Below are 15,514 nucleotides of genomic sequence, written 5' to 3' on the forward strand. Positions count from 1 at the left end.
TTGGCACAGATGAAGCAATTGTTCACAAAAACAAATTTTTACGAACTGTTTCGGAAGTTACTATACATATTGCGTGTTATTCTTATTACGTGGACAATCGAACCGATAATGTTGTTCGTCGTCGCAGCAGCAGTTCTAGTAGTTTATCGTCAGTTTCAGAAGCTCCAGAGCCAGACTTTGATTTTGTGAACAATTGCTTCATCTGTGCCAAAGCGATTCAGGATCCAAGTAATTGGCGTACAAGCCGACAACCGCGGGTTTATGTTGTACGTAGTACAAAAAAAGTATTATGAACCTTATAAACACACGTTCTGATGACGTTGCAATGGACATTACTTAACATTGAATCTCTTAACATTTTCGCTTATAACTTTTTTATTTATAGTTCTACGACAAAAAGTTACTAGACCAATGTTGTAGAGAATTTAATTTGCAACAAAAAATGTTTATAAACTTTTTTTGTCAGATAAATAGTTTAAGAGATACAACTTAAAACCATTTCAACCCCTTTTTTCAAGATGGCGGCCGTGGGACAAGGGTGGCGACCCCACAAACATGGTTTTAGCTTTACACTGCCCCCTACACTTAAAAAAAATAAAATTGCGTCCTCTAAAAAACGCAAGGTAAGGCCTAAAAAATGTAACATTTCAATGGACTACTGGTTATATAAATAAATAAAGAGAGGTTGAATACTGGTTATCTTTGTTTTCATTTATACCCGGCCAAAGACTAGTAGTTAATCTAAAAAGGTTTTAGTCCATTTAAGTTGCTGGCTGATCATACAATATGTTGAATGACAGACAAATGTTAGTTGAAATTGGGGCATAATATAGAGTACATAAGATGAATTATATGTGTAATGATAAAATAGTCCAGAAGAAGTTTGCTATTTTAACCGACTTTAAAAAAAAGAAGAGGGTATTCAATTCTAACATCCCACATATAGCACGTTTGTCTTCTGCTTTTGAAACTTGACATTGGCAGAATTGTTGTAAAAACGATACGGCCAATCAAAACAAATTGGATCGGAATAAAACAAGGCGAAAAGATGACGAAATATTTTTATGATAAGCGTCTCATTTTATTAGGTTTGGATATAAATATAATCATTTGATCTATTTCTACCAGCAAAGATGAGCTATGACTACCAGCCATGAGCCAAAGAAAGCCCTCCTTTGAAAATCATTAAAGCCATTGATAAAACTAAACCTATTGATGATTGGCAATTGAAAAGAAAGGGAAACTTGCTTAAGCTCATAAAATCGCTATCGCTTAAATCTTGTCCTACAAACTGAACGAACGCTTCTTGCTGAATTATGGGTGAAATTTCGTCAGAAATGCGTACAGCCTCCGATTCATATGTAATGAGAGACGGAACACGATCCATGGCGTCTACTTATCAACATTTCGGTTGAGGATTGAAGGAATCTTATCTGTAAACCTGAATATACTTAGGTGATGTAGGATATAATTTATATCCGCCCGGATAGCAACCACCGCACACAAGGTGGTGTCACGTTCCAGGATCAGCTTGAGTATATTCGGTCCCAACAGGACGGCATAATCGTGTCAACTGTCGAGGGGTGCACACCGGATGCACGCCCATGTCACCCGAAGGTTGACTGGCAGAGAATGTCTATGGCATAAGTCCGCCTGTATACATTTGTATATAAAGTAATAATATAATAATATCAGCCCTGTATTATATACTTGCCCACTGCTGAGCACGGGCCTCCTCTACTACTGAGAGTGATTAGGCCGTAGTCCACCATGCTGGCCTAGTGCGGATTGGTAGACTTCACACACCTTCGAAATTCCTATAGAGAACTTCTCAGATGTGCAGGTTTCCTCACGATGTTTTCCTTCGTCGACAGCGACTGCCTGCCTGGCTTAACAGCCGGGGGGAACCAGTATACCGTTTGCAGGTTTCCCTCGGTGTTGACTGCAGGGTCTGTACTTAAAAAAAACTGTCGAGGGGTAATCCTCTCTCCTTAGTCGACATTATATTGGACCCCCTCCACTTACCATCAGGTGCAGTAGAGTGACGGCCGTGCACATATAGAAAATATTGCACCTGAATAAATAGCGACCGTAATAACAATACAATGAAGTGAGTCGTGTACCAATCAGTTTGTGTTTCTTTAGTAAGGACGACTGCTTGCTTCTCTTGAACTCATTCTGAACTGGTCTTCAGAAAAGGTCTTCAGGGAAAATCAAGACAAAATATTTAGAAGGAAGTGTTTTCTGACCTAGGATTAAAACTTAGGACACCCATATATGACGACGGTAGACCAAGTAGGCAGGCAGTTTGCTAATGTAAGGCATCGCGCAGACTCGGTATTATTGCTATCAAACACTTTAAAAGTTTCATTGTAATGTTACAATTCATATTCTTTTCAACAAGCCCACAGACCAGTATCTGCGCGGTGCCTAAATTGAATTATCGCGTGATCTCTAATTGCACAACGCGTCATTATCTAGATGTTTGCTTTATGCAACGAACGGTGATAAAAGTTTATGGACCGAGTTTATAAACTTTAGTTGAATGTCGCAGTGCGCTTGCTAATCATTTTGCGTCAGCAATCTACAGGCGATAATTTTGTATGGGAGCCACTAAAATAGCGGGTTCATATTAATTTTTAAGTTGTGGAATATGTGTATAGATTCTCTGCAAAATTATTAGTCTTGTTTTTGTAATTTAACAAAGTATTGTTTGGTATTTCACTGCCCTCGCCGTCCTGGGATATGAGATGTTTAGTCTTGTTATGTCTAGTAGATACACTGGCTACAATGTCCTTCAAACCGGAACACGACAGTGACTTTATACTGTTGCTTGGCGGCTGAAGTAGACGTAGCGGTGGTACCTACTTTATAGGTATAAAATTTATGAAAAATATAATTATAAGAAGAATTTGAAGACCGCATTCTATTAGTATCTTTATGCTGTGTGGCGATCCCTTTCGGAAAATTTCTTCCTTCAGGGAAACTCTCTTACATTGTCAATAAAGGTTTTTATTGAGGTGAATAAATTCATCTAATATTTCATTTACTATGCTCATTCTGTGGTATTATTAAATGCAAAGATTTACACGATACTGTGTCCATTCCCGTCTTCAGGTTAAAAGTAATATGTTAATATCGAAAGGGTTTGGAGAATGCAAATGCATATTTGCATATTTTGCCTTTTTAGGTGTTTTTGCATAATTTACGCAATCCTTAATTTATAGCTAAATACATTATTTATAAGAAGGAAATAAGAATAGATGTGTTTGGTATACACGTACTTTTATAAATAATTAACAGTCATACAATTTTATTATAGTTAATGAACTGACTGACTTGACGAGCAAATGTCTCACCTAATCGTAAGCGCCAAGCCATGAACCGAAAATGTGTTATTTGTGGTTTACCCATTTATAGTGGTTTACCCATAAAAGTTTTGTCACGTCAGAGATACACTACATTGTGAGCTCATTCGCCATAGTTCGGACCGTCATCACCATTTTTTTTATATAATTTTAAAATGTAGGTAAATATTGTAACATTGACTTCTCGGACGCCCGAACCTGTAAAAAAAGTCTTCGAAACGGGAGAAAGTTATGATATAAAAAACCGCGATGAAATCCGAAAACTACTGCTGATTGTCAAGGGATAATCATCTCTCATCACTCGACATTTTATTGTACACCTTTTCACTTACCATCATATGTAGTGCGGTCACTTTACGGAGCCTGTAAAAATACCATAGCTTTTCTGAAGACAGTGTTCCAGCCCATGCGAAATCAATTAAAGGTTACTTGAATTAGGTTTGAGAGCGGCGATAGCTTAGTTGGGTGTGGAATGGACTGCCAAGACGAATGTCTGCAGGTTCAAATCCCAAGGGCACACACCTTTGACGTTTCTAAAAAAATCATGTGTGTATTCTTTGTGAATTTATCGTTCGCTTTAACGGTGAAGGAAAACATCGTGAGGAAACCTGCACATCTGAGAAGTTCTCTATAGGAATTTCGAAGGTGTGTGAAGTCTACCAATCCGCACTAAGCTAGCGTGGTGGACTAAGGCCTAATCCTTCTCAGTAGTAGAGAAGGCCTGTGCTCAGCAGTGGGCAAGTATATAATACAGGGCTGATATTATTATTATATTTATTATACTTGAATTACGTAAAATACTTTGATTTACCCTGTACCGAACCAAAATTTACTACAACGGACAGTATATCTTCATTATTTCTGTAAAAGTCCTGCCAAATTCGCACGACCAGTCATAATTCAGCCAGCAATATTGAAAATAAAATTGCTAGATTTCAAATATTCATTTTAGTAAGTGAATTAAGTCCGGCAGACGGAGTTGTTACGGTGAGTGCATCACAATCTCTGGGCACTTGTAATTTGATAAACTTGAGAGTGATAAGAATTTATGTACCAGGTGGTGTCGCGACTCTGAAAAATCTTTCTCAAGGTAAATATTGAGTGTAAACTCGGTCATAAAAAATACCTTAAAGATCTGAAACGTCTATCCCCCTTATTCATAAACGTTATTTATCTAAGGTCGGAGCATTGCTGCGATAACAAGTCTGTTTCTCACCTTTGTTTAGCTGACAGCTTGCTGTTTGTTCAGCTTTGTTTATCTGACAGCCAACTAGATTCAAGGTGTATCTCAATATTAGGCAATCACAACGGCCCTATGTCTACGCACTGGGAAGGCTGCCATGCCGTCAGCACTGAGAAACAGACTTGTTATCACAGCAATGCTCCGTCTTTAGATAAAAAAAACGTCTATGAATAATGGGGTTTGCAAAATTAAATTCGAATTTGTTCAGCTGTTTCTCCGTTTACTTCTAAAAACATCCAAAAAATTCTCTTTTTTTTTCCATTTATTAGTTACATTTAATTATTTAGTAGTACATTGATTACATTAAAAGGAAAACGATGTATTACTATAATATGTATTTCAGTCCTTAACAATAGAAAATCAATTTAATTTCTTACCCCATAAAAACTATTATCAAACAAAACAAAGCTTAACTTGATTCACCGAACTTGTCATGAATAAATACGGCCACGAAACGTGATTATTTAAGTAGTAAATTATAGTGGAAGGTTTATCTCCCGAGCGTCTCGTTACCGCGGTACTAAAGCGTTTAACGTCGGTTTTATGGCCACGCCGTACGCCCACTCTATGGGGGATCCATGGTCAGCATTTCACCAAGATGTCTCGATTAATGAGCTCTTCTATATACCTTAAGAGAGCTATCGGGCACATTAATAACCTAGAAAGGGGACACACGGGCTATAAGTTCGGCCAATGGAATGACTGATTTGTTGGCACATATGTTAATGTACTGTAGTTATACTGATTACCATATACATTTTCATTTGCATTCCACTTATTTCTAACTAAAATTGTTAAGCCAAGTGTCAGCACATACTGTGCTAGAATAAAAAAAGCATACAAACTAAAAAAAATAATTATTAACAATATTTTTTCTAATCTGCAAAAAGCTTAGAAAATACCAAATAAATACGATGAAATAGGAGTTGGTAAGGATGAAATTGAATAAAATATAAACTACTAACAATAGTATCTAACACAAATCTTTATTTTAAAATCTTTAAGCTATCTAGATACAGGATGATAATATCTTAAGGCATAATTCCCTAACGTGTACAGCTACAGTTATGAAATAAAAAAAAAAATGTATAATTTACGATAAAGACTTTATTTTATGTTCACGTGATGTTCCGGTTTAAACAACATTAAAGCCAGTGTAATCACTGGAAATTAGAGGAGAGCGGGGGATTTCTACGCGGTACTATGTAATTTAAAGTTCTGTATGGCGTTGCTACTATTTATGGACTATTGTATAGCTTACCACCAGGCGAGCAACCTTAATATCCTCATTGAACAGCAATATAAAAAATATCAAGAATTAATTTTTTTAAGTACACGTAACACTCGTTTACCCTGTAAAATAAAATATTTACTTTTCAATATTAACCAAAATGAACCAAGTAGCTCAAAAATTCTAATTTAATACCAACGTGTATTTTAATTAAAGGCATTCAAAATGCTTGCGTGAATTTTAGCACAAAAAGTTTGCCAATTTCAACGACAGTGTGTCCCACGGGCGGGCTTAGCGTTGCAGGCGAAAATTTCCCGATAAAATTATCATAATGATGCCTAGCAACGAGTGCCCTGGGAGTGAATATACAACCTTCCCGAGTTCACTTAATATGTGAAATATAATAGGCTGTCGATTTTTTATTCCCACCAGCGCAGGTAAGTGATAAAAAGTTTATATTGCAAGGGAACGTATGGGTGCATACTTGATGCGAATAAAATATAGCTTGAGTATCGTGCAGATAAAATATGTTTGGCAATATGTTTTTGTAGAGATTATCTGAGATGCTAGCTTAAAGTTTGATATTTTAATATTTGATTCATGCCTAAAAAAAATCTATATAGTTTACATAACATAATATTAACATAGGTATTTCAAAATATAATTATCATTTTTAAATGTTATTATTGGTCGGTATTAGCGGTCCAATGCCAATGTACACTTAAGAACAGACCCACATAAAAAAACCAGACCTCACGCCTTTATCTTCGAAGGGGTAAGCATGTATGCAGCCAAGGCACCTATTTTTCACTAAGCTTACTTCATCCCATGATGTCATAAGAACCTTCCTGCACCTTAAAATACCAGCCATTTCCACCAAAACTGACAAATCCAGGCAATTCTCCAAACCAAAGCCAATTCAATAGATTTTTTATCTGAGACTCTTGAAAGCGAGTGAGGCATGAAGCCGGAGGTACAATGGTTCCTCTGTCAGTGAGGGCCGGTAATGGCGCGTGCGTCAGCGGCATTAGTTCATTACCTCCGTGGTTAAGCCTAGTGACAGAGGGTTAGGGTGAGAGAATGACGGAGCGGATAGCGGAAAGAGGGAACGGGAAGAAAGGATTTTTTTTATTGCTTTATTTGTTAGAAATGTTGAAACAATTATCAACCATACAATAATAATTATTATTATTACTGCGGATATAGTATACCGGCGAGCTGAGAAAGTATACGGAACTGATCTAATGATTATGACAATAGTATTAGAATATGTATTATACATATAAGACTAATAATACCTACTTAGAACTGCAAAAGTGTAAAAGTATTTTATCGAGATTTCCAAAAAACTATTATAGTTACTGAATCTTCAATCAAATTCTATTCAGTTTGTATTGTAAAGTGCTAATCCATAGTTTCAAAAAGGGCTTTACGTCATTAGTTCAAATTAACTTTTGTATCATGTACAATAATTTATAATAATAATATCAGCCCTGTATTATATACTGCTCCACTATTGGCCACGGGCCTCCTCTACTACTGAGACGTATTAGGCCTTAGTCCACCACGCTGGCTTAGTGCGGATTGGTAGACTTCACATACCCTCAAAATACTTATAAAGAACTTCTAAAGTATGCAGGTTTCCTCACGATTCCATTCTTTTACAATATATTGAAATTCCTAACACTATGTAGCATAATCTTGTAAAGATAATTCTTTCTTTCACGTATAGTTAAGGTCCTTTCAGTGTTGATTGATTAATCGCCCCAGAGCACAATAGTTAGCCAAACTGCAAGTAAAATTAGAAATCCATCTTAATTTCTTTCACCTATCTAATATAATTAAGTATTACGTATCAATTAACTCCCAATAGAGTAATGACGGTCTGGTAAAGTCTTTTGTTTCTTACTTGCCCTTGGTTACGATTTTGCCCTTGTGTTAGTTTACTCTCGGATTTAAAGAAAGCCTAGATACACAGATATCTTTAAAAATTCTAAATTGATTGATATTTGTGGCAAATTTGATTATTATAATTTTCATATTAATATTGAAACATTTAAGTGCAATGATAGGCTTATCTAGCAATCAATCCATCAGAAATCTTTGTAAATAAAATTATTTAGTTCGATACGCATCACCTAAGAGCTACTAATTTGATCTTTTTTACAAGTTGAATTCGTTATTACGCTTAGTTACCTTATTTTGACTGCCTCGGTTGCGTAGTTGTACTGCATGTGCGATACGGCATCGCTCTGAGGTCGTGGGTTCGAATCCCGGGTCGGGCAAAGTGATATTTGGGTTTTCCTGCTCAGTATCAGCCCCGAGTCTGGAATTTGTGCCCGATATGTCGATAGGCTCACCCCCTATCACATCATGAGACTGAACACACTTGGCGAAAAGGAGGTGCCCTGGTTGTGCCTCTGCATACCCCTTCGGAGATAGATTTGTGATGTGTTTTTTTTTGTTTGTTTTTTTTTCCTTGTAAGAACCGGGTTATTAGCAGTAAATTACAATCTAGTCTATAAGACTAATAAGCAATACAATTCTAACTTAATTTTCTACGTTAGTAAGTTTACTACAACTAAGAATAATGTACTAGGCACTTTCTTAGAGTTTGGTAACATAAAAAACACTTTGTTCGTGTGTTATATATACTTAGCACTGACACTATTGTTTGTTCATTGTTTGTAATTCCATGTATAGTAACACTTCCTGTCTCAAGCAGATGACTATTAATTAGCAAATTATATACATAATATAATTATATAATAGCTAAATCGCGGAGCTCCTAACGCATCAACCCGCCCTCACCACTAAACCCAAACCCGAAAAAGTTAATGGAGCCTGTTCGTCTGAGATACCCCGCATCCGGCCCGGTGTCTACAAAACATCCACTCACTGTGACTGGATGTTTTGTAACCAATCCGGTTTTAACAGTGGATTGATTTATTTTATATCTCCTTCCTCGTTAGCAAGATTTGGCAATGATAAACAATTCAGTTTGTCTTTTCTTGGTGTTTTTATTGATTTAACACTCTTTTGAAACATTGTAGGGTCGCTTTTGGAGTAAAACCTTGAATACATTGTCCAATACTGGACACGAGCCTTCTCTGTTGACAGGTAATTAGTTATAATCATTGTAATACTAGGCATATTATGCTGAACACTCTGAAGGAGGCTCAAATCATTATCCGCGACTAGACAAGCCACAAATCTTTGCATAAGCCAGGTATCCAGTTCTAAACTTAATTATGTCAGAACCCAAAAGACCAGCTGCCAGACTTCAAAACACTGTAATCTTATACTGGGTTGACCGGACCGTCAAAAAGAAAAAAAAAAATGTTTTTTCTTTGATTGACGAGACTAGCTTGCCGTTCCCCTGATGGTAATTGATACAACCGCCAATAAACAGTAGAAATACCATCCAAGACCTTGAATTACAAAGTATTTTTTGGTATTCCACTGCGCTCGCCATCCTAAGACATGAGGTGTTTAGTCTTATTATGTCCAGTAATTACACCAATACAGTTACTTAGTATTTTAATTGTAAAATTTAGGTAGATATTCTGACTTTCACTTGCGGATGACCAACACTTAAAATCTTATATCTCAGGTTGACAAATTAGGTCTTACGCTTTGTAACTTCATGTTTGTATAATCTAGCTACTTTCTATATGCGGATATCAAGCTTTCGGCCAAAGGACTTGCTCGTGTCAAAAAAGCCAAAATTACACCAGATTCGAAAGAATTATGATCTTGATATAAAAATTCCGAGATCTTGGTATCATAAATGAATAAACAGACTCAAATTAAAAGAGAATAAAATAAATGCTTTACCATTCATATTTCCAATAACACGTACACCGCATTATGATAATAGTGTGAGTGCATAAAGTGAAAATCAGTGGTCTCATCGCGCGCATAATGATCTACGGAGATATTACGTATCGATAACAATAGCCATTCTATAAATCATGAAGGAGCTAGGAAAATAATAAGTTAACCCATCAATTAAAATGAAGGTATCAGATCGAACAATATGCAATCTAACGTGAATGACATTCGCATTCAGTAGCATTATACCAACTATACTAGTACATCTCCTGGTCTTAAACCGCAACTCTCTGTCACAGTCAATAAAACCTGTTTCATTATGTATCCAATTAAATTAAATTACGCGATTAGAAAAAGGAGGTTTGAAAACCCATCTCACCAAAAAAGCTTCTGATAGCAATAGTGCAATTGCATCACGTAATACGAGTTCGGATACCGGCGGTGTCGAGCGTTGGTTCTGATTGCGATCACTTACAGCAAACGACTCGCCATTCACGCCGCACGCATTATTAGCATCCAACAGATTTGCGAGGGATTTGCACTCACGCCTTCTGAAGGTTCGATATGCAGCACAGAAATAGGATGGAAAAGATTTTTGAAGGACTGTATTGAAATTGTCGCGTCTCAAAAAGATTAGATATTATGCAAGAGAGAAATATAAAGTAGAGGAAATAGAAATTCTAAGCTAGTCTCGTTGGTATAGGTGCCATTTTTGTGAAGTTATTGATCCAGAAACCTCTCTATTTAGGTTCCTTGTCCCTGTATGCACGCTTTCGAATTCGAATACAATTGTTTTGCAAGGTGGATGGTTATTGTGGATCTACCCCCACTGGCAGTCTCTGTGCAAATATGTTCTTGATCTTTCTCCATTAGGTCACTCATTTGCTCTTGAAATATTCTTCTTCCTTCCGCTACTATATCTTCCAGTGGAATAAATATGATGAAACAGCCACAAATATTGCTCCACTTAAACGTTATATTAAGAACCTCCCTATACTTAAGTTTTTAATTTCACGGAGTAGTTTGACAACTGTAAATGCAAAAATGTTTCCAGTCAACCCCTATTATCGGATCCTACCGTTAAAAACAACAGATTCTACTGATAAAACGAAACAAATATTTTATTATTTAAGGGTTCAGTATTACATGAATAACTCCGAAACTCTGTGTATAATAATTATATATTCATTGTTATTTATATGTATAGAAACAGTCTATTCAATTATTCACGAATGGAAATGCAAGATATTATTAATGATTACTTATGTTTACTCGAATGTTATACATTAAAATTAAACTATTTCTCGGATTTTATTGCGGTTTAATATTTTAGTTTTCTCCTGACGTTTCGAAGACTTTGAAAAACTTCGAAGATATTATTGACAACCGAATATTGTATAATATACTACAACATCAGGGGGAGGTATTATACTATATTAGTTTACATCGAAGACTTAATAATTTATAACAAACTGCAATAAAAAATTGTCTCATAACTATTAAAATTTCTATGTCTCTCGGCTTTAGTTTATAATGGTTTTTGTGCCATAGACAACAAGAGCCTATACACTAAAGTACGATAATGAAACTACCGAAACGCCAAAGAGACCGCAGCACGGAACTTCTATAAATTAACTAACTGACAGCGGGTGCTAATTTGTGTTTAGTTGCAGTCGACGTCCTGCTATTCCTATAAATATGTCTCTGAAAATGTTTGGATGGTTATAAATCGCTTAACGAATAATGTAGAAAGGTAGATTAAGTATGACATTAATTTATATATAATAACATCTATACACATTATAAATCTGTATACTATCGGTTTTCTCAAAATCTACTGAACGGATTTTTATGAAATTTGGTATGGAGATAGTTTAAGACCCTAGGAAAGTTGTAGGCTATTTTTATCCCGAGAAAATATATAGAGGGATTTTTATCCCGGAAAACTCCTTCACGCTCGCGAAACCGCGAGCAATAATTAGTAACATATATTTTATATCAAACTCATTAAATTTTCACATAAAGATTATATTAGTAAACTGGTTATTATTTTTTTTTCACAAAATATGCGGTAGATGTGATACTATGATACGAAAGAGCAGAGCCATGTCATCCAGCAATCATTTTCAGTACCTGATTGAGACCACCCTCTGCTAAACATCAAGGCATTTTTAATAGATTATCAAAATTCTCTTCCATATAAATACGCAACGACAAATTTATTCTAGAAGTGAACTTTGCGTGATGAGTAATTTAATAATTTAAATATGAAGCGAATTTGTTGTTAAGATATTATTTTAGTTTTGTATTAAAAAACTTATAGACCGGGACTGGCAACGTCTTTTCAGAATTAATCCCAGTTCCAAGAGAACACCTCCGGAAAACTTGCACGAAGGAACGCCACGAAAAAATGCTAGTTGTTGACAACTTTATTATGCTTGCGTTCAATTCGATATTACAATTTACTGAAATTTTCTGAATCATTAAGCCGAATATAAACGGGCCATCATTAGAAACTAGATACCTATAATGATTTCTTATGTTTACGCGAATGTTAGACATTATAATTAAACTATTTTTCGGATTTTATCGCGGTTTTATTAATTTTAGTTTTTTCCCGACGTTTCGAAGACTTTACAGTCTTCGTGGTTACTTCAAGACACTGTGAGCTCATTCTGCGTAGATCGGACCACCACCAGCTAAAAATTTAAAAAGTTGTGTATTTGTAAAATGTAGGTAGTTATTGTAACTTTGACTTTACGGATGAACAACACCTCAGTCCCCCCCGTGACCAAGACGGTTGCAAAGTCTTCGAAACGTCGGCAGAAAACTAAAATTATTAAAACCGCGATGAAATCCGAAAAATAGATACCTGTAGCTAATTAGTTAGTATTAAGTTAATTGAATTTTCTTTCTATGTAAGTAGCCAATTCATCTGTGATAGTAGCTTTGCGACGATAGCCTAGTTGGGCATGGAGCGGACTGCTGGGACGAATGTCCGCAGGTTCAAATCCCAAGGGCACACGTCTGAATTTTTTTTAATTATTTTCTTTTTTGTGAATTATTGCTTGCTTTAACGGTAAAGGATAACATCGTGAGGAAACCTGCATACATGTGCATTAATGTGTGAAGTCTACCAATCCGCACCAGGCCAGCGTGGTGGACTAAGGCCTAATTCTTCTCAGTAGTGGAGGAGGCCAGTGCTCAGCAGTGGGACAGTATATAATACAGTGCTGATATTATGATTTATTTTATTATAGTAATATCCTTTACCGTAATATTTATGCCATAAAAAATAACATGAAAACTTTAAATAATAAAGGTGTCTCGTAGCATCGTGTTACGCAGAAACATTAATTAATCTGAATGGTCTCATGTTTGGCACACTTGCTATAATGTCCTTGAAATTTAAACCAAGTAGCGACTGCTTAATTTTTCTTTATATTATGTCCTTGAAATTAAAACCAAGCCGACACTGCTTAATTGTTCTTCTCTTTTAGTTAAAAATATTATAGAAACTAAGGATCCACGCTGAAGTTAAGTTGTTGCTAAGTAACTCTACACCATGAAACTGACAGTTGTTCCCCAGTAGGTAGACGGTTATGTACATCTCAACAAGCTGACAGCATCCGCGCAACATCTAACTTTATATTTTTAGAAGGACTTTATATGCTACGATCGAATTTTTCGAGATAAAAGTCCTGCAATATATTTTCTCGGAATAAATGGTGGCCCATGTCCTGCCCAAAATCTCCAGGTATATCTGTACTTTTTTATCGAAATCAGTTTAGTTCAGACATGAAAGCGTAACAGACAGAGTTACTTTTTATTAATAATCATCATTCATATAGATCTTGCTATTAAAGTTTAACCCCCTTATTCATAGAGGTTATTTATCTAAAGATGGAGCATTGCTATGATAACAAGTCTGTTTCTCAGCTTTGTTTATCTGATAGCTTGCTGTTTGCTCAGCTTTGTTTATCTGACAGCAAACTAAGTTCAAGTTGTATTTCAATATTAGTCTATCACAACGGCCCTATGTTTACGCACTGGGAAGGCTGCCGTGCCGTCAGCACAGCACCTTAGATAAATAACGTCTATGAATAAGAGGGTAAGAGATTACTTATTGTTCTGTATGATCGTTCCATTCTGAAACTACTTTTACATCCTGAAAGTTATTTCCCTAATAAGAAGCCTTATCCCTAAGTCTAGCAAACGTCGCGCAAAAGCAACCTTAACAAAAGCAGAAAACGAGACCTAACAAGAATTCCCTACAAATTCCGATACTAAAATTGCGTTCACCCCCAATAATATACAGAGATTATCTCGCAAATTAACAAATACAATGGTGTTAGTGCACAATAAATAGTCTGGCGCAGTCGTAAAGATCAAACGGTCTTGTTATAGAATTAATGTAAGAGTTCAAGTTTAGTGCAACTTACACTATCGTGTAAAGTCATGTAAATGGAAGGTCCAAGGTATGAACTGACGGGGGGACTAGTAGAAGCTGAATTTAATACTCGGATTGGTTTTAAGGTTTTAAGTTGTCTTCTTGATGTACAGGCTCATGAATTGTGGAACGGTGGCCTCATAAATATGAAGCGTTTAACTAGTTATATTGGTTTGTATATTTACGCGAATGTTAGAGATTCATATAAAACTATTTCATGGATTGTGGTTTTTTATATTATTATTTTCTCTCGACGTTTCGAAGACTTAAAGGCTGCGAAGTCAAAATAGTTTTATTTCAGCATTAGGCTTAGCTTACTGTCACTATATTTGAAATATTGTATTGCAGACTCCTTGTGGAAATGGCAAGGTGAAATAAATCTTGCTAAAGACAACAATATACCTACTGTCATATATATACCATCAACTGGTTAACTTCCTCATTTGTCCTGTCTTCTCACAAGATTTGAATAGCAGCTTGGCATATTTGACATCAGTGAAAGGCAAACAAATATGTAAGACAGCTTATTTATCGCCACTCATGAATAGTAGTGTAACTACAGTTTTCTAAATTCAAGTATTTTTATTCTTCCATGATATGTTCCCCACTACATTCAACATATAAAATCATATTTTACGCCTTAGAACTCGCCATCTCCTTCCTCTTACACCAGACCCAAGCTTCTCACTTTAGCGGCACGAAGTAGAAATTAATTAGAAGAGGTTGGCAAACTTGGTCGTACCGTTGCTTATTGGGCCTCGGGCAAAAATATGGGACAGCGGTAACGTCGGCCTGGCTGTTACGTGCCAAGGTATCTCTTGCGTCAAATGTGCGATTATTGTCTTACTTCTATAGGTGTATGTTTATTTAAAGCTTATTTTGCTTTGATGGCGTTTATTTGTTTGATTAGTAATGATTCTGGATTATATTGATTGGAAGTGGTATTTGATTGATATATTATATTTTTTGATGGAAATAATTACTCAAATGAATAAGACGCGCCTACTTGGATGAGCGAACTGGCATCTATGAAGTTTTTATTTTTTATGTCCTATCACACGACTACCATTGTTTTATTAGCCCTAGTCACGGATTTTATTTTATTTATAATAAATTTTATTTATCGTTTGATAACTTCTAGCCTTGTTTTCATCATTTTAACAGTTTATTTCGAGGTATGATATACTGAGTCAAATTGCAATTTTATTTTTGTCTTAATTTTGTTTAATAATACCTAAATTCGTAGTTTGATTTGCTGAAGTCTAATTGGATTAAAATAGATGATTGGAAACGAATGTTTGATCAGTCGGATTATGTATTATTTGTGAAATTACCATTGTTTGCCAAATCAGAATAATATTATGTTTGATTGGTATTTGTGTAATTTG

This window comes from Manduca sexta, chromosome 7 (assembly GCF_014839805.1).
Source record: "Manduca sexta isolate Smith_Timp_Sample1 chromosome 7, JHU_Msex_v1.0, whole genome shotgun sequence".
Classification (NCBI taxonomy): Eukaryota; Metazoa; Arthropoda; class Insecta; order Lepidoptera; family Sphingidae; genus Manduca; species Manduca sexta.